The 25375-nt window shown below is 37.6% G+C and overlaps 3 long non-coding RNA genes across 4 annotated transcripts in view; 1 reads left to right on the forward strand and 2 right to left on the reverse strand.

Moving 5' to 3' along the window:
• LOC121068647 overlaps positions 1–25375 on the reverse strand; it is a 31459-nt gene that overhangs the window by 4244 nt on the left and 1840 nt on the right. The window contains exon 2 of the long non-coding RNA XR_005819009.1: positions 9247–9395. This is a non-coding gene — a long non-coding RNA (uncharacterized LOC121068647). The remainder of the gene's footprint in view (positions 1–9246; positions 9396–25375) is intronic.
• On the forward strand, positions 1098–22869 carry LOC121068636. 2 transcript variants are annotated; one of them, XR_005818998.1, is made up of 7 exons: positions 1098–1228; positions 1705–1799; positions 3145–3255; positions 7690–7791; positions 12783–13029; positions 14850–14928; positions 21914–22869. It is a non-coding gene; the product is annotated as an uncharacterized LOC121068636 (long non-coding RNA). The 2 variants fall into 2 exon arrangements; XR_005818996.1 differs by lacking the exon at positions 12783–13029 and adding an exon at positions 20998–21073.
• On the reverse strand, positions 16196–25198 carry LOC121068642. Its single transcript, XR_005819008.1, has 4 exons — positions 25039–25198; positions 24385–24577; positions 22909–23206; positions 16196–16434 (listed from the first exon to the last, which is right to left on the reverse strand). It is a non-coding gene; the product is annotated as an uncharacterized LOC121068642 (long non-coding RNA).

Below are 25375 nucleotides of genomic sequence, written 5' to 3' on the forward strand. Positions count from 1 at the left end.
AGAGGATAGGTGAAAAACTACTTCTGGAGCAAATGGTGCAGCTCAAATTCTTCTCGATTTCTATCCCTGCCTTTTGACTGGAGATGTGCATGGCTTTTTTAAATAAAAAACATAATCTTTTGAGAACACCTGGTTGCTTTGCTTTTACATTGCACTTTTTTCTGCCTGCTTTCATCTACCTTTCTTATATCAAATATAAATGTGCTTCCATCACTTTATCAGGCATAGAGAGTTCCTAGTGACACTTTATCAAGACAAAAAACAAACAAACAACAACAACAGAAAAAAGCTATAGAAGCCAAAACACATTTTCTATATTATTATTGTAATCTCAGTAAGAACAGGAGTACAATACTGCTAGACAGAATTTCAAGAAAAAAAATGAGATTTTTTTTCCAGATCATTCTGTAACAATTGATCCTGCAGGGGCATGTGAAACCTTAGAATATATGTGTTTTGCTGAATAATGTTTACAGTGCTGCTAGCACTCGTGATTTTTAAGGTGGTGACAGAGTATTGTAAGTGAATGAAAAATAGATAGGATCAAAGAAGATAAGTAACAGGGGCTTTGAATAAAATGAAAAATAAATATCACATAGAAAATCATTGGGGTTACCTTCTGCTTCTACTTTCTTTAGCATAAAATCATGTGGAGTAATGAGAGAGGACAGCAAATGCTTCATGTATATTTGTGGTTTAACAGAAGATGGAGATGTCCCAGTATGATCTTTCCCCCCTTCTTAAAATCTTTGGGCTGCCTTATTGATCATCATTATGTTTAAGTGCATTAGATACTAATAATTACAGGCAATTCCAAGGGTATCTTATAATTCACCTTGAGAGGGGCCACTTTGCATACCAGTAACACCTTCTCTAAATGGTTTCAGGCTGTCTTTACAGTGAGTTTCAAATGACTGTTTCAGGTGAGGTGTAAACTCATCTGCTCATCAAGAAAGAAGGTTTTTTCTTTGTCTCCAAGGCCCTGTAGCTGGTCATTGACTTGAAAGCTGACAAAAGGCAAGTATAGAATACAGTCTGCTGCCATAATGGTGCGGAATAGCAGTGTTATTCTAAATGTACGTGGGTATTTCAGAAATCTTCTGCTGTGGGTCAGAGAGAACAAAACAGGTCATGAATGAAGACATGGGAATTTAGAGGAGCCATGGCAATGGCCCATCTAGAAAGTCCCAGGGCTGGAAATGTCAAGGACTTCCTCATGGGTGTGAAGGTACGAGTAAATAAGAATTAATGTACAGCAAAGTAGAAAACTGGAAAGAATTTTTGTTCTACCAAGATTTTCCTTATTGCTGAAAGCAAAGTTCAGACATCTTCATGACAGGACTGAGAACTGCACTTAGATGCTTTGACAGAGCCATGTTAGAGCAGAAGTGCCCAGCATACTTAGTGCCAATATGGTTGTGTCACAGCCCCATCAACAAGTCAGTGCAGGTGAACGTCTCTGAAAGAAACATCTAGCAGGAAAGAGTTTCACAGGGACATGCTTTTGCCAAGTTGTCAAAGTTTTCTATATATACATTTTTTATTTTTACCTCGCAACTTCTAATATTTTAGAGGTAACAAATGGAACAAGTTAGGCTGTTGTATATATTCAGCCAGGTCTTTTATTACTCTATACTGAAAACATAACTGATTATGTTTAACCCCAAGAGCAAGCTGTAGTTGCTAAATTTTTGTCAACAACAGGCAGCTTTGTTGAGACAAGAACAAATGTGTTTAAGACCAGAGAAAAGGATGTTGTTGTGAGATGTCTCATTTACCTCGGTGGGAGTATGGCAAAGGTAAGCATGAAAGATTCTTGTCCAAGGGAGTTTTCTAGGTAAAGATTTTTTTTTTTTTTTTTTGTGGGTGGACCTACCTGCCTATTTTATAGATCCACTGAATGTATTAGTTTGATTGAAGAATTGGGATCTAAATTTGACAAAATCCAGATATAAAGAAAGGAAAAGAGGTATAACAGAAAAATAAAAAGATAGCTCAATAATTCATTTCAGTGCTACTCATTAGTCTGAGATTATTAGGAACATGACCACCATGGTAGAAGGTAGCAAATCATAAAGAAGGATCAACTGGGATTCAAGAGATGAGAAGTTCTACCTGAGATCTGTTGGCTGAGAGACTGTAGAATAGTAGGGGAAACAGGATGTGTGCACGAGCAGTGCTGTTCAGAACCTTAAAGTGATGATGGAGTGCATGTCAATCATTTACATTAAAAGCTATAACCTATTTTCCTTATCATACTCACACACACACACAAAAAAAAGTGGAAACCATATTTTTTTGCAATCTCCAAGTCCAACCTTATTATACAGGGACTGTCACACTGAATAAAACAGAACTGTTTAAAACCCTGTAGGCTGTTCACACAACTCAAGGCCACCTGTTCTTGGGTCTGGTTCCTTTCTGTTACTCGCTGTAAACACAGCATTCCTGAGGTCAGCAACTGTAAGGCTTGGTGGAATGGCTACCCTCAGCTACATGCAGCTGCAGTCAGATTATATTACTGCTCACACAGTGGCCTTGCAGGCCCCCAATGAATAAATGTTCTCTGCAGATAACAGCTCTACATTCAGGGACACTGCATTTATAAGGCAGACACTTACTCCACACTTACTTTTATGTATGAATATATAATCAAGGGAAAAAGGAGAACAGTGAAGCAGTTTAAAAGCTACAGTAAGAGAATCTGTGCCAGAGGCAGCAGCAAAGCAGCCTTTCCATCCAGGCTTCTGAAGGCTTCATTGTAAACTTAAAACCTAGGAGAGGGAGCATGTCTGTTAAATGCCTGCCCACAAGTACAGGAGAAACCATTTAGTTCTTAACAAGTTAATTCCTAGCACTGACATTAATTCTTCAGCAAAGATATAGTATTAGGCTATGTTTTCACTGAAGAGCTGGCACAACAGAGTGGTCATACCACCAATTACACCTCCAGCAGAACAGGACAATTTCCTCAAGTGCAATGAATTAAAGTTTAGAACACAATCAGTTTTAAAGAAAGGGTTCTTAAATGTAATTTTACTCAGATCCGAGTTCAGTTAAACCTAGCACACAACCTGGAGTAAAACAATAAAAACAACAACAACAACAAAACACAAGAATTAACCTGCACTTTTTTGTTTGCAGAATGTGCAATTTCACTTGTTGGTGCTAGCTGCTACAGGATGAACAGAATATGGACTCCACCAATTCTTTGTGCTGCTCTCCAAGACATGAAGCATCATCTAGAAAATCCTGGTGACATATGAAAATCCTTTCTTGCTTTCTTGATGAGCAGTTGAGCTCACATCTCACCTTTCCAGCTGAAGAGTTTAGCATCTGGGTGATCTAAAGTGAATAGATCTTTAGATCTATTAGTAAAATAGTTATGAGATGCAAAGTTTGGTTAATTTGGAAGGAAGAACAGGCAGTGCATTTAAATCTAGATTGAGAATTCCATGGTAAAATGTTAAAGATTAAGTACCGTTGGCATATGCTCTATTAGTGTCCTTATTGCCTTGCCAAAATATCTAACCAATCTTTATTCTTGTTCTGTCTGATCTGGTATGAGTGTTGTGTCCCAGTGCATATGTTACAAGCTTCACTGGCACTGTAAAGCTGGCAAGTGGATCCAGTCAGATTTACAAGCACTATCTTCCTAACTCCAGAGCATCTGTATACTGTGGGCAGACTGTTCAAAGAACACGTAAACTACTTATGCATCCAAATGGGAAGTAATATCCATGCCAGTTTAGCATGTGGTTTGTGAAATGCAAATTAAAATAAAGGTTGAAGTAGGCTTTTTGGTTCCGAAGCATCATGGTGAATGCAATATCTGAAAGCAACCTCTGTCATCAGATCTAATCATTGCCTTTATATCAATTATTGCATCTTGTCCTGAAGGATGCATAGAGCTCCATCTTCCTAGGAAGGCTGTTCTAGATCCTTGCTACTCCGCTCATTCTCTGTTTTGCCTTTTAATCACTAGGAAATTTTTACCTATTGCTGGTGCCACTCTTATTAGTGAAATTATCAGAGAAAATCAAACCCCTAGAAAAACAACTAACTACCTTCCTTCAGCCTACTACTGTTCTTTCATCACTACTCATTTCTATCTCCCTTGGATAGGTCATTTTATTCCCCTTTTTATTAGAGGCTGGCTTCTCCAGCGTCACTGACAATTTTCCATTTGACTTAGTATCCAGTGCTTCACATATTAACACAGTTAAGGTCTGCTGTGTTGACTTTCTCCAGCAAATGCATTATCAGACCACTCTCACACAATCTACTTTTGGACATTTTTTTGTCATATTTCATCAATTTTTTCTTACCATATGCAGACAAAATAACAAATTTGTACTTGCTTGGATTATGTTTAATGTCTACTGAAAGTATTAATACTACTTTTTTCTATTCTTCAATTGTATTGTAGCACTTCTTACTGAAAAGACTTATTAAAAATGCACACTGTTGAACATGTAAGTTTGTATGGTTATTCTACCAAAATTGGTGGAAATAGTGGAAAATATCTATATCCATTTTCTTTGTATTGCCCTCATACTTTGAGCTCCTAGTTTTTTCCTAGTTCTGTTCTGAAAAATAACAAATTCTTCGTTGTACCAAAAGCATCCTGCCAAAGCTTGTATGTTTGCTTTCTTTTCCTACTCTATGAAACCCCCTGTATATTTGTTCTCTTTTCACTCGTATTGCTGAAGAACCTTTTATTTATTTATTTATTTATTTATTTATTTATTTTCAAATCCTCTCTTGTCTCTGCATACACTTTTTGACCCCTTAAATGAGTATTTTTTTACTAACCAGTCTTTCTTCCCTTCTGAATATGCTTTCTACTTTTTCTGAAATGGCCTTCTTGAAAGTAGTCAGTCTCCTAGCAGAGCACTAGTCTGGAGGTTTTTTAACCCCAATGTTGTTTGGTATATAAATTCTAGACTGTTTCGCATCCATGGACTGGAAGGAATTTAAATCTTCCCTTGCATGCAAGTACTGGAGACCTAAGTCTGGTTGTTAAAACTGAACAATTCCTTCATTTTGTCAATGTTTATCAGTTTTTTTTCCTTTTAAAAAAGAATAAATATTTTATAAAAAAAATACTTTGTCTTTCTATGCATTTCTTTCCTTTGTGAATATAAAATGAATAATCTCTGCCATTCAACCCAAGATCATTTTCCATGGCTGGCCTTTCCATGACAGCCTTGCTGCTTACCAGTGCCAACTCTCAAAACACATCCTCCTGCTTCATGGACAATTTAACCATCAAATTAAGGAGTCTTTAATAAGTGATTATCTTTGTTCTGAAAGGTTTGTCACTGGAAGTCATTGACTGACATGTGACTCTGCAGTGGGCTTTAATATTGAGGGGAACCATGAAATGAGAGGAATGACTCAGCCATTAGCTTCAGGAACTCCTTTATTGCCTAGGCCATTTGTTGAAGTTTTTTATTTCTAACAGTGTACTACAGATTAAGCATTTTGTTGTCAGAGAGACAATGCATGAGTTTGGGTTTTCTTTCTATTGGTATTAATTTAAAAGCTTAAAAATGAGTGTTTTGAAAGATCTAAAACCACTTCAGCTTCTCAACACTCAAAATGGATTTTTCCCCTCTTTGTGAGAGCCATAAGTTTAATAAAAGTTCATTAATTTATTTTTTATTATGATATGTGCTTTGGTTGGCTAAAATGTTTCTAAAATACTGTTGAATGTCTTAATTTGGTAAAAGCATCTTATTAATTATAAATTGATAAATGGTTCAAAATAGTGATTTAAAATATTAGTAAAAACATTTTACTGCATTTGTTTGCAAACTTGTATGAAAAAATCATGTCTACAAAATTTTAATCAATTTTAGTTCATATACTTGCACCCATGAGTTTGTTTCTATAGCTCTGAATTCTTGTAATAAACATGGTATAAGGAAACACCAAATATTTCCTCAGAGGTCAGTTTAAATTAAAAATAAAATAAGCATGGGTCATCTCAGAGAATCTCAGTCAGGCAAATATTAAATACCATTCAGTTCTTCAGTGAAGTGTAACTTCACTAGCTGGCAGTCATTAATACATTATCTATCTACTCTTCTCTCTATTTATTATCCAAGATGCATAGGTAAATGTTATGCATTAATTTTATCACACAGAATCACAGCATAGTTTGGGTTGGAAAGGACCTTAAAGATCATAATTCCAACCCCCTGCCAATGGCAGCAACACCTTTATGACAATTAATATTTTTTTTTTTTTTTAACTAGCCTCTATAAAAGGCCTCTATAACTGCATGTAAAGACTACCGAAGTCTAATTCTTCACTGCTTTCTTTGGTGTAGCTGTTCAAAACAGGTGTAAAGTGTGAAACCAGCATAATGACATTTATTATTCCCTTTGCTCTTTTTGCCCAGTTGATATTCCGAGATGTAAGGGTTTGGATAATTCGGGTTGTAGGAGATGGGCATGATTTTTAAAAGTATCTTTTCCTCTGAAGGGAATGAAGATAAGGGAGAGCCTGTAAGTTAAAAAACAAAAAACTTCTTTAGAGAGCTTGGTGGCTGATAGCTGCCAATAATACCACACATATTTCATATCTACTTTTGGCAATTGGTTGTAACTAGTTCTACAAAGTAAAATGAAAATGGGAAGTTAAAAACAAACAAAACCAAAAACAAACAAAGAAAAAAACACTTCATAAAACATCGGATAATCTTCTGCTTGAAGGAAAGATCTATTAACGTGAGCATCAGCCATGCTTTCTCCCTGTTCTTTTCATCTGGAAATATCCCAGCCAGTGTTGGGCTAAATGTGATCCAACTACCTTTTACAGCCCTCCTCCCATTCCCTCATGACCTTGCCAGTAGTGCAGTACTGTAGTTGAAGGTAATCAGTTTAGTACATGAATAAGATTTGATTATTTTTGTTTTACATAGGCTATAAACCTGTCCAATCTGTTTTAAAAATCCTTTCAGTGTTCAATTCCCTTAGCTTTCACTGAATTGAATTCTCTGCCCGAAATATATTAAGCAACTGGGGTTAGAACAGGGAAGTCTTTTTTTTTTTTTTTTTTTATTTTAAATGTAAAACTCTCTTCCTTGCAATAATTCTTCATTAGAAATATGGAGATTTGGTACACAGTGTATTGTTTCTTCTCAGCATTGTCCCTGAGATTTTCAATCACCTGTCAAGCTAACATTACTTCACTGGAATTTTTGAGACCTTACCCTTCTTTGCAGCTTGGTCATGGTGTTTTCCTGGCTGGCACTGGTGAACGTGTTACAAGCATCAGCTGTTAGTTTGGCAGCCAGTTCAGTTCAAGGGGATGGTAACTGTAGGGCAATGCATAACTAATAAAATGAGCTAAAAGCATCAGGGGGATCTCTAAGCAGGAGCCTGCTATACTGAAAAAGAGGCAGCCTCTAAATATACTCTAAAAGGTTTCTAGCAGTCAGGATGTGAAGTGAAAGCTATCTTCCTTCAGAAGTTACATAATCATTTAATTTAATCCTTTCTATGGTGTTTCCCTGTGTCTGCTTTAGTTCTTTGATCATAATATGCTAGGACAAATGTCAGGAAATATGAGCCTACAATGTGATGTAAATCTTGTTTCCTATCAGAGATGTGACTATGAGCATTATCTTCATGATATTTTCTTTCCCATGTATTTATTTCTGCTCTGTTTTTTTTCCAGTTCTACGATGACAGAGGAAAGCAATGACTTTCAAGCTAAAAAAATGAAGTTATCTTGTATCCCATCCCTGAGTTAAGAGAGTACTTTAGCTTGCATTTCAAGGTGAGGAAATGCCTTATTAACCTGGATATTACCTCTAAGATATGTAACAGTGCGACATTTGTAATAAGCCAGGTCTTTTGGCTTTTACATTGTTTTGCACTTTCTTCAGCTCCATCATCGGTGTATGTGATGAGACCTACATATATGTTTCTGTCTAATAGCAGTCAAATATCATCATACAAATATTGTCATTTCTTTTCTTGCCCTTCAGTAGCTTTATAGCTTTGTGGACTATTATGAATTAGGTGGAAAGAAAAAAGAATATCTTGAAAATGATAGATATATGCCGATAAGTACACAGAAATTAGCATCAAAAAAAAAATGGAGCATAAAGACTTCTTTGGTTCTTTTGAACTTTGCATTAAAAAATTATATATACATATGAGAGAAAGAAACTAAAAATCTTTCTATCCCTGTGGTAGCATATGTTTTATATGCATATGTTTTATATGCATTTTTGTAATTACATAGTGCGGTTGAAGTCTTTACTCTGAAGGGAAAATAGGGGGGGAATGTAAAAGATAGAGAACCAAAGAGGAAAATATTTTGTTATTGCTAATAGCTTGGTGTCTGTTCAGTAAGGACTTTTGCCAGTGAAGTCCTAGCTTGCTTTTAATTAATGTTGCATTACTTTTTTTTCATAGCAGCATCTATTTAAGATATTGTTAATAACAACATCTATTTAAGACATTAAGTCTCTAACATTAATTTAATGGAAGCTTTCCAATGGCATCTATTATATGTTCCCAGTTAAATTAGCATGATGGTCTTTTAATGGATGTTTTAATAGACATTATTAAACAGAATATTATAAAATTAAAACTGAACTCAGTGGGTTCTTTGAGTTCCTATTGTAATGTTCTGTGAAGTCATTGATTCTGAAAAATAATAGCCTATATATTTTTAATTTAATTCAGTGGTAGTTGGCAAGAGCAAAAACATGAACACACATTTATATGACAGTAGCAAAGGAACTAAGATGCAGCTGATTTTAAAACTATCTTACATTTTGATTCTGTGGGTAAAACTTTTTCAGGAGAGGTTTATAAACATTTGTGTACCAACAGCAATGATCATACTTTTTCCTCCCTGCTGATGTGTATGATGTGTTGAATTCCTGTTGCAATCAGCTCTGAAAATAATTGGAAGCCCATTTCTTCAGAGAAAGAAGCATTCTTTTTACAAGCTATTTCCCATATTTTTTCAAAAAACTCATTTTCTCTTGTTAGTTTGTGAAACTACACAGTGGGAGTGCATAGTAAGTCTCAATTCCAGCTGGGCTACTTCTATACCAGATTCAAACTGAGAAGTATTGCAAAACTCAATAGACTGCAGATCTGCCTAGTAAGCTCTTATTTTGCTCAGCGAACATTTAGTACACAGGCAGCAGAATTTGAACTTTCTCCTTATTGATTTTCTGTTTGTGAGTCACATTCCTGAAAGTACATATCTTACCCATGGAAAATGTTACTGTTTTCATCAATGAAGAGGGCTGTTGGTTATCATCTTCTTATTTCAGCAACAATTATGATTAATTCCCATTTTTTCTTCTGATCTTCCTCATTTTGTTGCAGAAATGTGGAAGAGAAGACATCTAGCATACACTTTAAAAAAAAAAAAAAAACAGATAAAAGATAAAAGTGTCTTGTATAACCAGTTAGTTGACATTTTGAACATGTCATTATTGCTTTCATTTGGGTGGAACTTTTTATGGAATTCTCAGAATTTCTGAGTTTTCTATATAACCAACCTTCCATGAAGTATTGTGTAACATCTCAGGGTTAGCTGAAAACTTTTCTTTTAACTAAATGATTTAAATCACCACTATTTTCTCTGAAATCCTAATGGTCTTATTTGCATACAAATCTGTCATTTCACAGAACAGACAAAGCTGGCAGACTTAATATGAATTTCCCATTGGATTTGTTTGCATGAATCCAGCCTTCACTGAAGAAGGACTAACAATCTTTTTCACATCTCTCAGAAAGCCCTGTCAAAAAGTGCAAATGAAAATCTCTACTTTTCACATAGCTCTCTTGCTGCCTGCCTGTATCCATCTGGCAATTTCTGATAAGGTCATGCCTATATGCTGACTCCAGGTGAACAAATGCTGTTTTCAGGTTGATCTGTGTGCTTTAGAAAATATGTGCAATAAGTAAACAAGCAACAATCTAATTACGTTATAGCCTGGAAGTGGCAAAGTAAACATATACTTTGAGAAGACAAAGGGTTTGTTGTGCTTTTCAAAAAGTCAACCTTTTAAAGGTATGTCTTAAACTCATGTGCCTAAAATAAGTCTTTAATAAGTGGGAGGAACATTTTTCCCATAACAGTGAACTTTACACTGCATTCTCTAATGTTGTGCAGAAAAGCATTTGTTAAAAGAACCTGCCGTGAGGTTCTTTCAAGAAAAGAAGACACTTTTATTTATAATCTCCGGAATTCCCAAAATGCAATGGGATACAAACATACTTGAAAGCAGACTTTATAATAATATGAGAAAAGATGCGAATGCCTGCTGTGATGAGCTGGTTTGATTATACCATAAAGCCCTTTAAAAACTGAGTTTAACATCTCTTTGGGGAGAAAAAGGCAAGTGAAAATAGGCCTTCATAATAGGCCTCTATGAGACAGGAAGAAGCTGGTTGCCACACATGCTAGCTTGCCTGTGTTTTTTATTTTACTTTGGATGAAAATAGCTCTTGTAAATCCAGGGAGAGAATGAAATAAACAAGAGTTCAATATTTCAAATAGATGACAAATTTCTAAATTTCCATTTACCAGCCTTTCCCCATAAGAAAAGAAAAACTGCTCCAGGCAAGTTCTGCTTCCCATCTCATCTGGGGGCAAGTCCCCCATCTTTCTTCCCTCCTCTACTTTCCAGCCTTGGACCCAGGAACTGAGGATAGATGTCAAGGGAGTCTGGGGAACCTGCATCTCTCCAGTTCCCTCTCCATGTTTCTAAGCTCCATCTGTGGGACCAGACAGAACATCTCTTCAGTGCTATAGTCAGTGGCAACCCAGATCTTCATAGAAATGCCAGCTGGCATACAGAAATACTGTTTAGCAAAGCTTTTGATGTTATTAGTTTACTAGGAAGGGGTGGGTCTATTGAAACTGAGAGACTGTTCTTGGAACTGCCACATGGCTTAGGAGAGTGAGGAGAATGTGGGGGACCAGGTAAAAGTGTCTCCTCTGCATAGCTTGGAAGAAGCTGAAGCCTTCTTATTCAGGAATTATTTAAATGAAAAAAGTTTGATGGATTGAAGATGTTGACTTACTGGCTTGCCGAGCAAGACACTTTCCTGAAATGCATATGACCCCGATCCAATTTTCAGTTCCAATTCTGGTTCCAATTTGGATGGAACAGGGACATGAACTTGCAGTCTCAATTCCCACGCGAGTGCCACTAACTTAAAACTTTGTAGTTAGAAGAGCTCCCAGGATTTTTTAATTTTAATTTTGTTACAGGGATTCCAAATCCCCATAATTGCTTTCAGCTATAGTGTCATTGAAACAAATATATTCCTATAGAATGTGATTTAAAACAGATTGGCATTTTCTGCCAACATCACTGAATCAAGAATATTTTGGGGAGCTACACTAAAGAAAGATTATTTAAAAGAAGACAAATGGGAAGGGCAAAAGAAAATGGCAGGCAATCAGAGAAAAAGGTAGATAAGCCAAAATAAAGTCCTATTTGGAAGGGTAACAAAAACTTGTCTTCCATTTTAGAAATATCTCCAAAGCATTCTTGGTTGGATGTCTGTCCTGCTTACAATCAGCAGGCCAAAAGACTTACTGCTAACCAGTGAGAATCAGGTCAGAGTTGGAGCCTTTTATTAATTCACCAGGTTAACGAAGTCAGTTTTGAATCCTGAAAGCTGTACCTATAGCCAGAAAGCCATCTCTAGAGCTCAATTTATAATCAAGACCCTTGATACCTATTGTAGCTAGCAAGACTTTCTTTTCTGACTTTTTCCTCACCTTTTTCCTTTTCTAGTTTCTAAAATAAAGTTTACTTATGTAAGTGCCCTTTTCCTTTATATACTGCCCATAGGCAGAACAGGATTCTTTTTTATTACACTGGCATTCTTTTGTCCAGGAGTTTCAAAATCTTTCATCAAGGAGACAAGCATCCTGCTTTGTTCCTTTGAGCAGACATGTTGATGCATTTATTTTTCTCAGAATAACTGACATACTTTTTTGAGAAAATCACCTAATTTGAGAGAAGAAATCTGCATTCTAGTAGTCTCAGAGCTAAAGAGATTAAATTTGTTAATCATTATGTAATACAATTTAGTTAGAGTGAAGGATGACAGTACCAAAATATGTTAGAGCTTTTTTTTTCATCGCTCCTTCTGTATTTGTCCACAAAACATCTCAATGTCCAAGCTTGCCTGTCTTCCAGCTCTGAAATCTCATGGGTTGGATGTCAAACTGGCTTCTTGTGAAACCTGCAGGATTGCTGCCATGCCCCAGTTCAACTGTAAATAGCACTGTGATCTAAGCTACCACTGTAGGACACATTTGAAGTGTATCACTCATTGTATCACTCAGAAATGGGCAGCGTCCAATTTAACTCAAACAACTTGTGACAAAGTGAAATGATTGCACAGGAGATACAAAGGCCAAGACATTAAGAACCATTATGGATATGTGCATACCTAAGGATTTGAAAACGTCTATATTCTTAGCAATTGTTTTTTTACAGGTTCTGCATAGACTCCTTAGAAGTGTATGAATTCTAGACCAAATTATTATGATATTAACCTGAATTGTTAAAGGAATAAGAATAGGCCACTAAATAAGTAAGGAAAACCTTAAGCCAAGAAAAGCTGTGGAGCTCTAGAAGTCCAGAAAGCAGATTACGGTAATGTAACAGGAAATGTATAGAAGTAAATCTTACTTGAAAACAGGTATATAGCTTGACACAAACATTCAAATGGGCTTTCTGGTGTGCAATAAGTACTTCATCTTCTCATTTAAAGCAATCACATGTATTCAGCATAAGCCAGAATGTGTGGCATGTTCACACCAAACTACTGAAGTGCACAAAGAAGCTGCTGCACCTAAGCAAATCCAGTGCAGTTAGGTAGATGATGATGATGATGCAGAGGATAAGGCACCCCCTGGGAAGGCCTCCTGGGAAATTTCCAGAATATGCAAAGTCATCCTGAAGATTATCAGATGAAATCCTCTTTCTTGGTTTTAGACAGGGATTCTGTTGAAGCTAAGGTACCTGTCCTATACTATTGGTTTTACCTGGGTTTTACTGTTCAAGGCAGATGCTACTACTGCTACTACTTTCTACTAATCCCCTGTTTTGTTTAGAAGCTGCTGAAGCTTTTAAAAAGGATGTTAGAATAAAGGCTGTTCAGTGTTTACCTTAAAATAACGAATATGAGTTCAGAAAAAGGTATTATGTGTCTTTGGAACAGACATGTAAGGTCAGATGATTTTTTGCTAATCTATCCCTTTCTTTCTAATACAGATTTGTTAAGAGTTTAGTACATGTAAATTTCTGTGTATTGGCATTGTGACTGAATTGCAGAGGATTTGAGAATCTTTAGTATTGCCAACCACAACTATTCAAACAAAAGATATCAAATCCTAAATCCCAAAAGAGTAGCTTGAGGATGAAATTTATTAAAAAAAAAAAAAAAAAAAAAAAAAAAAAAAGGATCATATTTGCTCATGTGTTATTTGATACCTGGGTGTTGTTTTTTTCAGGCTTTACTGTGTAATGTTTTTAAGCTAGCCACAAATGTAAAACAAGTACAAAATAAATCTGAAATGTTCATGAAATCTTGAGGCTCAGAGTGGAGCTATAGGAAGAGTGCTGAATGTCAAGAGAAACTGAGTTGACTAAAGTAAAATTTTGATTTCCACTTGGTGTTTTTATTATGGGTAAATTACAACACCAATTTACACCATTTTTAAGAACTGTGCATTTGAAATATGGCAAAAAAAAAAAAAAGTGGTATATTAATTTTAATTTGGAATGCAGTTTAAACTGCATGAGTCATTTCATATTGCATCATTCCACACAACTTGTTTTCAAAACAACTTATTTTCTGAAATGATAGTATGTATGTTTTGGGGAACAGTCACTACTAAAAGGGCTTGCAAATTTTGACTGGGAAAAAGAGAGCATCTGAATTCTGTAAATAAATATTCAATTTCCTAAATCTCATCTAAATTTCATTGATTCTACCATTTCTTCTTCTAATTTGAAAAAGAAAGATGTGCTTTAAAAGATAAGCAGACTGACTTTCAAACTGCAAGCTATATATTATTTAAAAATAAAAATGGCAGAAGAGAAGACTAAAATCATGGTGGGAACAGAGATAAAGGGTTATGCAGAATAAATATCAGAAACATATAGATGCCAATGCAAAACAGTTATGCTAAACATGTTCTAGTGATATGACTGACATTTTAATAACAAAACATCTGAGAGTTAGTGTATAAGCAGGATGTTATATGGTTCTAGCCCAACCTAGCAGATCCTGACAGCTGCTGAGAGAGGCTTCATGCAAATCAGTTTTTAAAACTGAATCTTTTCTGATTGGTATTCATGTTGTATACATTACAACAGATACTGCTGTGCAGGCACAGCCCTGATGTGAATGTGATTTCTGAGCCTCTTACCCAATACATCGGATGATGGAGTGGGGTCAGGCTTGCTCTCCCAAGCCCAGAAGCAGCGTTACCTGGAGCCCTGCCTATACCCCACAATCCCAACCTCAACAAAACAGTTCTAGTCAGGGTATCCTGACTAGATGCTGTAGCACAGATGGCTACAGCACAGAAACCTGAATCTAGTGTCTTTAGTGTCCTCTTCCACCTCCCTACCATCTTGCATTTCCAGTGAAGTGTCACTGGTAATCTGCTATTTTCAGATCAACTATCTTTCTTAAATTATTCAGAGACTGATCAACAAGAGCACTGCGGATCTCAATTCTTAGGTAAATTTGAACCTATGTAAAAGTGTGGCTCTGTGTCTCACTGCATGATGACCTTTCTCTAACCATGTCTTTGTGTTTGGAACACAGGTTCTAGCTCTTAGTTTTAACAGCAAACTGGTTCTGCCAAGAAAACAGCCAGCCTGGATCCTTGAGACGTGAAAACGAGGTAAGCATTTTTAGAAACTTAGAGCTTTTTTTTCTTCCATAAGCAGTGTTTTTGTGCTTATCATTTGAACTTCTTTGGACTTGAAGAAAGAGTGGTAAATTGACTTTAAAGCAAACTATAATAACAAACATAACATTTCTTCTATTTTTAATATAAACATTGTTTTAAAGCTGAATGATGCATCAACAGGAAACTGTCAAGGGAATACCAAAAAAAATATGAAGCCAATTTCTAGAAAGGAATCTGTGATTCAGCAACTTCTGAGTAGGCATCTACGTTGACATTAAATTAGGCTGCTAGATCAGCATGTTCAAGTGAAGAGCCAATATTCTTGGGGTCAATGTGATCAAGATAATACGTAAAGAAACAGAAGCCAATTAAGGCATTTAACTAAAAGGGATGAATCTGAGAAGTTAGGATAGTCAAAGATCAAACCAGTTTCACAGTCGTAAATTAGTTCTAATTGGAAAATTGCAGAGTCTATTAAACCAGCCAAGGGTCCATTAAAATGCCCAAATGGAAAACAATAAGGGTATGTTCCAAAACTGTCAGTCATCCTGTAAGCAATGGATTTTTGAGGAGTTTAGTAATGGAAAATTTAGGCTAAATAATGCAAGCTGTATAGCGTGAGTCATATACAGAAAGTCTAGTTCAAATGCTATTTAAATATTACATGCAGTGTTAGGGAAGGAAAAATGGAGGAAGAACTTCAGAGAATTCGGAGCAAAATGATGACGGTAAATACAAACAAGACATGGAAATGAAATAACAGTAATACAAAGTACTCTCTCAGCCAAATGCATCTCACACTATGAAGAACAAAGGGCAGAAAATACTTGAAGTATTCATTTACATGATAGAACCCACATCTACATAACAATTAAAAACAGACAGGGGATCAATTATGAAGAATTGAAAAGAGAACTGGTCATAAGCAGTCTCAGACTTGTGATTATCTGGGCTCTTTCCCGAAGAGCTCGATTTTATAAATTCTAAATCACAAAGGTCCCAGATTCCTGTCATATCTGCAGAGAGATCTTGGTACACCATTATCAGTACAGTTGCATGTCAGTGCAATTTATTACATGATTCAAATCAGAATATACTTCTGGAAATTTTCCCAGAAGTCTACAGTAGAGGATTCTGACTCTCCTACTTTAGGACTATAACATTATACAGTGCATTAGAGGCTGAAGGCACAGAGCAACAAAAAAGTTTAATTACTGTTCCTGTGTGGAACATTATAAATATTATGGCAGAGATACAGAAGTCAAGATAAGAAACCAAAATGGAAAAAAAATACTGATGAGAAAATCACCTTAGAAATGACATCCTGAGGCAGAGGATATTGATGATGAATAGTAATAATATTCAACCTCAGGTAGAGCTGATGGCTCCAGCAAGAACTGCAGAGATTCTGTTTTGATGACATTAGTCACTTTTCTGTGGCTTATTAAGAGAATTCTAATTCAGTCAACCCTTCAACTCTGTCTCAAGTGGTACGCTCTGAAGACAAAGATTACTCTGTTATACTTCCTTTCATGGAAGAATGCATTTGATTAAATAAAAAAAAATAAAATAAATTAAAAAATATAAAAAGGAAGAACAAATATACATAACTTTCTGGGAGAAATAGGAACTATAGAATGAACTGTTACTGAAATTATATTAAAAACATGGTTCTAGAAAGTGAAAGACTGTTGCATATTTTAAGGTTGCTTCAGGGTATTCCAGCAACCCCTTGATGTTAAAAAGAATAATATTGGAAAGAGCCTTTTTCATCTTCTTCCAGACAGCACAAAAGCCCTTCCAATTCCAAAACAATCTTCAAATTCACGGTATGTTCTCATGCCATTAGAAGAGTCTCTTCACTGCTATACTAGCTTTACTACTTTGTTTACCTTAGTGTATTTATTTTACTTTATAGACAATTTTATTTTTACTAAATATACTATTTTTATTTTGCTTTTATATTACTTTAGTATTTTATTTTTTACTACTGCTCTACTAGCTTAACTGCCACAATACTAGCTTTACTACTGCTGTAGTAAAGGTACGCATACTAGAAAGCTTAATACTTCATTGTAAAAAATATAGGTACCATCCTCCCATCTCAGTATGAATCTGTGCATGACAGCTTGGAAAGGAAGTTTCCAGTGTATGATGAGAAGGTAGACAGAAAAAGCAAGGAAGAAGAGATGCTGCAATATCTACTCCAAGGTTGGATTATTTGAATGAACATGTAAAGCATGAGTATAAATATAGATCTGTAACAAGTTATCCATCTATATATGCTTTTGCAGAGGTGATTCATGGACTAATTCTGTACTACTGTTGCAGAGGAGGGCTACGAAGATGATTAGAGGACTGGAGCACCTGTCATACAAAGACAGGCTGACAGAGCTGGGCCTGTTTAGCCTAGAAAAGAGAAGACTGAGGGGAGACCTCAACAGTGTGTATAAATATCTGAGGAGAGGGTGTCAAGAGGATGGAGCCAGTCTCTTTTCAGTTGTGCCCAGCGACAGGATGAGAGGCAACGGGCACAAACTGAAGCACAGGAGGTTCCATCTGAATATGAGGGGGCACTTCTTTACTGTGAGGGTGACAGAGCTCTGGCACAGGTTGCCCAGAGAAGCTGTGGAGTCTCCTTCTCTGGAGATATTCAAAACCTGCCTGGATGCCATCGTGCACAACGTGTTCTAGGTGATCCTGCTTGGAAGGGGGGTTGGACTAGATGATCTTCAGAGGTCCCTTCCAACCTTGGCCATTCTGTGATTCTGTGATTCTTCACATTTAATCATCCCTAGAGGGTCAGTACTGTTTTCCAGGGCTGCTTTGCTGACAGCAGCAGGAAGCTGTCCAACTCCAAACAAAGGTGAATCTATTGCCATTGTGGCTTCTGTAACCTATTTCAGCTCAGCCTGCAGAGTAGAGTGTGTCACAGTAAACAAGACATTAGATTGTAATTAAACTGGCAATTAAACTGTAAATAACTTCAGCAAATAACCTTTTTTACTCAAAGAAAACTGCCAAGGTTTTTTTAGAAGTGACTGCAAGAAAAATCAAACAAGTTCTGTTTAAATTCAAGTACAAAGGGAAGGCAAGCTAATATAAATCTTTTCAAAAAAGTCAAACGTGGACATTTTTACGAACCCTTGTAACCAAAAAAAAAAAAAAAAAAAAAAAAAAAAAACACGGCATGACCATTTTCCTTTAAAAAAAATCAGTCTGGTCAGAAGTAAAGCTTAATAACTTTCAAAAGGAAAGCAAAAGTGAAGAGTTAGTTAAAAACAAATAAACAATCAAACACCTTAGCGTTGAACAGGCCTTTTGTAACTTCAGAGGAATGACTGTTGCTCTAATAAATCCCTGAGGTTATTCTGCAGATACCTTTGTATTTATGAAGGAATAATAATTATAATTCCTTTCTGTGTTTATGGTGGGGTAAGTGGGGGTCATAGATTCCAGCAGAAGGAAGAAAGTTAAGGCAAAAAGGAGTCCACTGTAAGTCTCAGAATAACTTAATCTAGGCTCTCCTCTTCAGAAAACATTTTAATTTAGAGTTCCAACATCAAAGATCATATGAAATCACCATTTCTTTGAAAATCCGCACTTAAGGACAAGAAGATACTGGTCAAAATCCTTAAACTAATTAGTACCAAACATTCCCCTGGGCTGAACTTTTCCCTAGGATCAAATTACAGAGCTTAAACTAGAAAGCTCTTAGTCTGACTTCAGTGTGGGCAAGGATGAGCTTCTAGTGAGGAGGATCTTTATACTTTATCATCTCTGTCCTAAATTGCTTTGAGTCTACTTTTATTCTTTTTCTTTTTTTTTTTTTTCTAACCATTAAGTAACATTCCTAACTAGTTACTTCTCTTAAGGTACAAACAAGAATTAAAAACAAAACAATAGCTTAGTGAGTTTTCCATTACTCAGCAGGGAGCAATATATTGTCATTCTTCATCATCAGTCATAATTCTGCTTTTACCTCCGTGCCTAAAAGAAAAAAACCTTGCAGAAATGGGTTCAATGTCAAGGGTGAAGAGAACAATTGTGATTGTCCAGATCATTTCACACTTAGCAATGTCACCACAAAATATATTCTCAGGTGAACAGGCAGGACAGAGAAGGAAAAGTAGAGGACTGGTAACTAAAAAGGTCAAAAGCAAAAACTAGGAAGGTAACAGGGGATTCTCATTCATGGATTTATGAGCACCTGAGGAAGGTGATACTGCCCCAGACTAAGAACTACTGAGTAAGGAAGAAATTATGTCCCCAGTGTGCTATTGAAGTCTGCGTTCCCTTAAAACTTCACATTTAAACTCAGGGTTTGAATTAAAATTATTCATTACTACATTAACTTCTTTGGGTCTCTAAGATAGCTTGATTTATAGAAGATAGCAGTTGTGGAAAATGTGCTTTTAAAACCGAAAATCTACTAGAAATTTATATCTGTGTAACTGTGAGGAGAATTAGGTTTAGTGGGTAGATTTTATATTTTCTGCACCTAAGTTTTATTAAAAGGCAGGAAAACAAAAAAAAAAAGAAGACATATTGCGATGATTAAAAAATCTGGTTTGACTTGGATAAATAACTGTCAGAATTTGCAGAAGTGACACTACCACTGACCTTAACATCTTAACAACACAATTACAGTCAGAGAGCTCTATTCCCTTCTTCTGCTCATCCGATTTGAAGGCTACGGAAAAGCAATGTGGGAAACAAAACAAGCATTTTGGTTTGCGAACAAAATGGCGCTGACAGATAGAACCTCTAGTTTACTAGTATTGCATTTAGGCTAAAACATAGCTATGAAGAAACTGAAATTAAAAATTCTTCTCTCCTAATTATATTAATGACATATAATTTCCAGTTCGTTTATCCATGTGTTTTGCAAGCTTTTACACAGAACAGTAGTCTAAACATCAGAGTTGTAAAGTGACTGCATTTCTGTAAGGGAAATACATATATTTTTTTAAAAGGACAGAAAATATTATGAAATGGTGACTGCTGTAAAAAATATCCTGACACTTTAATGGCTTGGCATTTAAAATATAAATAATAGGATAATTTCGCTGTGCCTTTGAATGAAATGACTGTGTGAGGTAAATACAAACAAACTCATTTGAGAATTTATTTATCAGAGTACTGATATTCAGAAGTACTTCTTGAAATTTAAAATATATTAACTAGTTTTGTACCCTAGTAACTCTATCCCATTTTTTCTTCACATTGTTTTTGCCTACTCTGAATAGCTAGTGTAGAATTTGTCATGCTTCATGGCTAGGCCCGCTTTTTGGTGCATCTTTGCTATACATCTGCTGCACGATGAAGATTTTGTGGAGATCTCAAATTAGAGACATCAAGTTCAGGAAGCCTGAAGTGATAAGGTTTTACTTACATTTCAATGGTATATTCTAATATGTATATTCATCCTTACTCTGCTCTCAGGGTGTTGTGAACATTAAGCATATTTTGCACTTACACAGGCAACTCATTTGAGGCTCTCAGAACTGAATCAGTCATCCCTATTTTGTACTGGAGACCACAGAATGACAGGAATGTCTCATATATTGTGGCCAACTGAAAAGACCAAGTTTAAGTCTCGACCCTCTCCGCAGAGGTAACAATGACTGCCATTACATAGAATCCCCGAGGGGCTGAGGCTGGCAGGGCCCTCTGGAGCTCAGCAGGCCCAAGCCCTGCCCAAGTAGGGCCACCCAGGGCACACTGCCCAGGGCCATGTCCAGGTGGCTTTTGAAGGCCTCTACCTCTCTGGGCAGCTTATTCCAGTGCTCTGTCATGTGCACAGTAAAGAATTGTTTCTTGATGTTCAGATGGAATCTCTTGTGTTTCATTTTGTGACCATTGCCTCTTGTCCTGGCACTGGGCACCACTGAGAAGAGCCCAGCTCTGTCCTCTCTGTACCCTCCCTTCGAGTACTTATAGACATTCGTAAGAAAGCCCTGAGCCTCCTCTTCTTCAGGTTGAAAACACAGCTCTTCCTTGTGCTTTGTGAAGGTCAGCTCCTCAAAATTAAATCAGAAATCACACTTTTTATTACAGTCATCCATATGATGCATGTAGTCACCAGTGATTAGAAATTTCACACTGGGGAAGCCATAATACTTACCACCACCGGGTAAGATTGGAGATTAATAATACCTGGACACTCTGGAAGCTGCAGCTTAGTAGTTATTCATTTTATAGAGTAGACTGTGCCTGAAGGGAAAACCAGGACTTCAGTCCTCTTCGTCCTACCCACACTGAAAATGCTGTTTTTCTGGAGTACCACTCTGAACACCACTTGGGAGAAAACTGATTTTAAAAGTGAAGAAGAAGATTAGGGAAACTTAGCTAGCAACCCAAAACTGAATCCCTGAACAAGGGGCACCATCTACAGGGGAACAGACTGACACTGACTCAGATCTGTCCTTGCATTACACAGATGACATCTGCGCAAAACATATGCAAGTTGGTTTGACTACCCTTGAATACTCCTTCATAAAAGAGTATTTCCATCTTCATTTATACCACTGCAGTGTCCAGAAGCCCTGGGCAGAAAGCAGGAGCTCTCTGTGTTAGCTGTTATATAAATGCAGATCAAAAAAGACCATCTCTGCCTAAACAACTTAGAAGCAGCAGATGTGTGCAGATCAAACACAAGAAAACAATGAAATCAAAATGACACATTGAGATAAATAGTCAGTGGACTAACAAGTTATTTGATTTTACCCTTTGAATTTTAGCTATGATAAAAAAACAACAACACTTTTATCTACTCCCTCTATCCAACTCACAGTCTCACACATTGCTCCAAAAATCATCTTCAGAATATACTTTATATGACACACTTGCTTTTGTTAGTAGTGTACAGCCATGAAGTTACTCTAGTATTTACTTGTTTTACTGAAGGTTAATTCTCACATTTGGGACTTAGCTTTCTCACTTTGTTTTCATGTTTCATGTTCTCCTAATGCAGACTTGGCTTCCTGACTAAGAATGTGAATTCTAAATACATCATCATCACCTAGTATGTACTGTGGAAACTTCATTGAACTCAGTGGGATGACAGTGCCCTAATGTGGGATTCCAAGTTTTTAATTTTCAGCTGTACGTGCCAGCCCTTGGATTCACAGTCAACTGGGAATAAAAACAATAAAGACTGGGTGTTTCATTTGCTAAGATGAGAAGTTTCAGACATCTGTGCTTGAACTCATGCAATCAGAGAACTTCTGTTTAAATGCTGGCCCATTCCCCTAAGCAAAAGCTAATTCCTTTGTCTTCAGACGTACAAACTAGTCTTAAAATGAAAAAATTTAGAGAATGTCAAACCGAGGGAAAAATAGGAATAAAATAGCATGACAATGAAGAAAAAAGTAAAAGCATCTTTCAGTTAAAAATAGGTACCTGTGATCTTGGGCAACACAAGGCTGGTGAATAATTTCGTCATGATGACACAATTCAATCAGTGTTAGTTTACAGACCTAAATTCTGCCTGATAAGTAAATTAACATGCTATCAATATCACTGACTCATTCACCTTCTGCTGATTTGCCCTCGTGATTTGCCTGACTCCCCACCCTGTACATCTAGTCGTGGCAGTGGTGATACTTGGTCACACAATGGCTGATGTACAAAAGAAAACCAATGGCAGCTTGGGCCCAAAGCCAGAACCCTGATTGCTCTTTTTGATATGCTACAACTGCTGTTGCTCCTTAATTTGCCTCACTTCAGTGACTGTCATTCTAGTACCTGCTCTTTATACGCCATAAAAATTGCCAGGACAGGCCTGAGAATACTTCAGTTTCATTGGCTCTGGCCCAGGCTTCTTCCTTGTTTATGGAGCAAACGGGAGTCTTTTACTTTCAAAACCTAGCTTTTATGGCTCATATTGCTTTCTAATCTTGAGGTTTTATTTTGAAGCCATAGTATATAGAGAATGAAAAATAAAAATGGCAAAGGCAAACACTGCACCATTTCTGCTCTTGCTTTTTTATTCAGATTCTTCCCAGACGCTCCTGTACCTCTGGCTCAGTCGAAGTCTAAATTAAAAACAAGGAATATGAAGGATGGATCAGAGTCAGGTTCTTAATTTGTACTTATCAGGGTTCTTGATGAATCTTCTAAATTGTAGACACTACTTAATATTCTCTTTCGATGCACATTAAAAAAAAAAAAGAATAGGACTCAGTTTTAGAACATCATTTCTTCTCTCACTGCATATTTCTTCCATTTTCTCATGACAGGACACCTTCTTCTTCCCTGAATACAACTGTGAAAGACATAACAATAATAAATACAATAAGCTGTGTTTTGTGAGTTAGTATCTAGCACTTGGCTACCACTCCCAGTGCTCATCAAACATTTCCAAGCTCTTCTAGAACATCCTTGCCCATTCAGGACATGTACATCATCCCTCAAGTTCCACAGCCTCCTTGGGTTAAATTAAAGACCACGACTCAACAGTAACTGTCTGTTTCCTTGAGGATGCAGTAGTGAAATAAAACTGGCTTGCAGAACTGGAGACCTCTTTCTGCATGAAGAAGCTTTGGGGCCTGAAAGGAACTGAAGCAAGTGTGTGTGCTAGAAGGAATGAAACTTTTGCAGCAATTTCTCCAGTGCGAATTATCAAGCTCGGAAAAGGAGATTAGGTGCAATATCTCCCACAACCTGCCAGCCCCTACCAAATTTGTCCTTAAAAAAAAATAATATATATATATATATATATGTGTGTGTGTGTGTGTGTAGCAGATTAATTGTGTATGCTCTGTGATAGGCAGAGAGCGAGAAAGGGATGGTATACACTCTTCAGGGCTACTGCTACATAGCACTTCTGTTCCTTACTGTCTGTCCACTATGAAAAAGTCATCAGGCTTAAACAATGTTTTTTGTCTTTGCTCAAATACAAAGACAGGATACGAAGTGTCATGCCTTGCAAACACCAGACTCCCTCAGAGCTCTGGCTGTGTGGCTGTTCGGAGCACAGTATCACGTCCATATAGTTATTAGCATTGAAATTTTTATTTTTTTATTTATTTTTTAACTGAACAGATAAATGATCCCAGAGAAAATAGTCCTTGAGATCTGCAGTACTGGGGGAGAGAAGGAGTCACTTTTTTTTAAATTCTACAGGGTGATCTGGGCACAGGTGACTGTATGGTCTGTATGCGCAGGTTAAATTATGTTGGCTCCTCCTTTAGGTAGCTCAGCAGGAGCTGTTACTTGCTTTCCTTTCCTGTCTTCTCTCTCACGACCAAATGTGCCCGTACAAGAGTCATAACGTGACTAACAGACCTAAGAGCACGTCCAACACTGATGGGACCAGAAAACGTGTATGTGAACTGAGCTGGCAAAGGGCTGCAATTTTCAGAGGCAAGTGCCACCACAAAAGTATGGCTGGGGAACGGCAGCACGATGATGTTTTGTGGAAGGCACAGTTAAATCACACACTTCTGAGACGTGCCTGGGAGCTTCTCGACTTTCTCAGGTACCTGCTAATGATGGCATGCAGAATAGGCTCCCCTGTTTGCCAGGATTTCCTGTTCATCGGATTAAACTATAACTTAGATGACTGTCACTCTCGTGTGTGCTAGGGGAAGCCAACTACGTGGTCGTCAGACACATCACCTCTTGCTCAAGTTTTCTGCAAAGAAATGTAATTCAGCAACATGCTGCACCATTGCGCATCGAGTCTGGGCTAGAACCTGCATCTTGGGTACCCATCATTAAAGGTTATGGGAATCTCTTACCTAAATACCACCCTACTATTTTTACAGTCTTGCAATAGAGATTAGGATTTCCTCCCGTGACACTGAGGTACAGATGCAGCAATAACACATGCTGAAGAACAAAGAACTTCAGCCCTCCGTGCTTCTAAAAGCCAAACTTACATCTAAATCTATTTCCATTTCCCTCTGGAGCCCGGGCAGCTCCTTACGTTGCATTAAACACCAGATAAATAGGATAGATCTAATTAAAAGTAGAAGGAGCGCGCTTCCCTTAATTGAACGTGTCACGGTTACGTTTCGCAGCCCGGCGTTAATCAAAGCTGCGGCTCGGTGGGGACACCCCCCGGGAATCGAGTTACCCGCTGCGGGCCCTTACCTGGGGGCGATGCGGGCTGCTCCGGGGAGAGCCCAGCACCGGGGGGTCGCCACCGCCACCGCCTCCGCTTCCCGCAGCGGTGCGCGGGGCCGCGCGGGGCCGCGCACGGACCGGGGTGCGCGCGGCCGCGCGGGGATGCCCTCGGCGCCCGGCCCCGCCCGACGGGGCGGCCGGGGACCGGGCGGCCGCGGGATGGGCGAGGCCGGCGCGGCGGCTCCACCCATGCTGGGCGCCGCGCGATTGGCCGGCGGCTCCGTTCTCCCCGCCCCCCAGCCAATGAGGGCGGCGGGCCGGGGGTGATGGGCTGCCTCTCGCGGGAGGGATTCCTGGAGACGCT

Source organism: Cygnus olor, chromosome 1 (assembly GCF_009769625.2).
Source record: "Cygnus olor isolate bCygOlo1 chromosome 1, bCygOlo1.pri.v2, whole genome shotgun sequence".
In the NCBI taxonomy this organism is placed as follows: domain Eukaryota; kingdom Metazoa; phylum Chordata; class Aves; order Anseriformes; family Anatidae; genus Cygnus; species Cygnus olor.